Here is a 1,410-nt window from a genome sequence, read left to right as displayed (position 1 = left end):
TGCGCCAGGCGCAGGGGATGCTGCCGAAAGAGCCTGCGAGCAGCGAATATTACGAAGGTAATATTTAAACTCTCCGGCAACCCAGGAGCTGGAGACTGCAGCTATAAAAGACACTGGCTCTTAACCTGACAATGATGTTGTATTTGAACAGCTGCGATAAGGTTTTAAAAGGTCTGTCTCATTGCCACCGCGAAATTTTAAATAGGGTTATTGTTTCCAGCAGTGTAAAGCGTACGGTAAAGTACAAAAACATCCAAATGCCAGGAAACAGAGGAAAATTCAAATCCGCGCTGGTGGAAAACGCATGTTTGTAAGTGTGCGAAAGACGCATTTAAATTTTTTTTATACTTTCACCTTCTGCCTGCTCTTGGGGATCTGAAAGGGTGTTTTGATGGTAGAAAGGCCCAAAATAAACAGGCGAATGAATCCGAAACAAAAATTATCAACAAGTTCACTTTGTGTGGATGAGGGTCCTTGACAACACTAGTCCCGGATAAGAAATACTCCAGTTTTGGGGGGAAAAAAAAAAAAAAAAAAAGAGAGAGAGAATGGAAAGTAAAACGATAAAGAGTAATAAACAGTTTCTACCGCCACTATTTAAAACGTAGTAGCTGCGGGTGCAAATACGGGTAAGAAGTGGGAGGAAAAACAATAAAACACGTTTCAAATGTTGGGACGGAAAACTCTGATCTGCCATGTAGACAGTTACTGTTGCCTTCTGTTGGTTGCTTTCTTTGCTGTTTGTTTGCTTTATAATACAGATGCATTTATCATTCTTAAAAAAAAAAAAAGAAAAAGTTGCTTAAAGGAGTTAAAGGACTTGCAGTGAGGATATGAGTTTCTGCATGTTTTTTAATGAGCAATACTACAGAAGGAGAAATTACCTTTTTGATGCTTTCGGTTTGCAGGGCAAGTGAAAAACCCACTTTTTTTTTTTTTTTTCCTCTCTCCCAGGCGGTCGGGAGAGAGCATTGTAAAATAATTTTAGGAATGTAGCTTCCCTATAAAATTCGAGTTATGACAAAAGTCCACCTTTTAATATTTGACGATTTGTGTTAAAACAAAAATTGACCTTCTCGGTTAGCAGCTAGGAAAAAAATCAATAGTATAATTTTCAATAATTCATAACGCGAACGCCATTATGCTAAATCTTAACTATTAATCTTATCCTTTACAAAGTCTCGATTGATTTGTTAATAAAATATCTTCCCGTGCGCGGCAACAGAGGGTATAACTCTTGAAAAAGCTTCAGAAGCAAGAAAATTACCGAGTAGCCCGAGAATGTAGATGAGGGTTTTATTGATCGCCCCTGATTCTCCTTAATACGCATTAATAAATCCCGCAACCTTTTGTCCCCGCACTTGTCAGCGGCGGGGCTTTTACAGGAGCCATGGCGGGCAGGCGCGGTTT

This window comes from Corvus brachyrhynchos, unplaced genomic scaffold, assembly GCF_000691975.1.
Source record: "Corvus brachyrhynchos isolate BGI_N302 unplaced genomic scaffold, ASM69197v1 scaffold255, whole genome shotgun sequence".
In the NCBI taxonomy this organism is placed as follows: Eukaryota; Metazoa; Chordata; class Aves; order Passeriformes; family Corvidae; genus Corvus; species Corvus brachyrhynchos.
The sequence above is the reverse complement of the archived record's forward strand: the minus strand, read 5'-3'. Positions refer to the sequence as shown.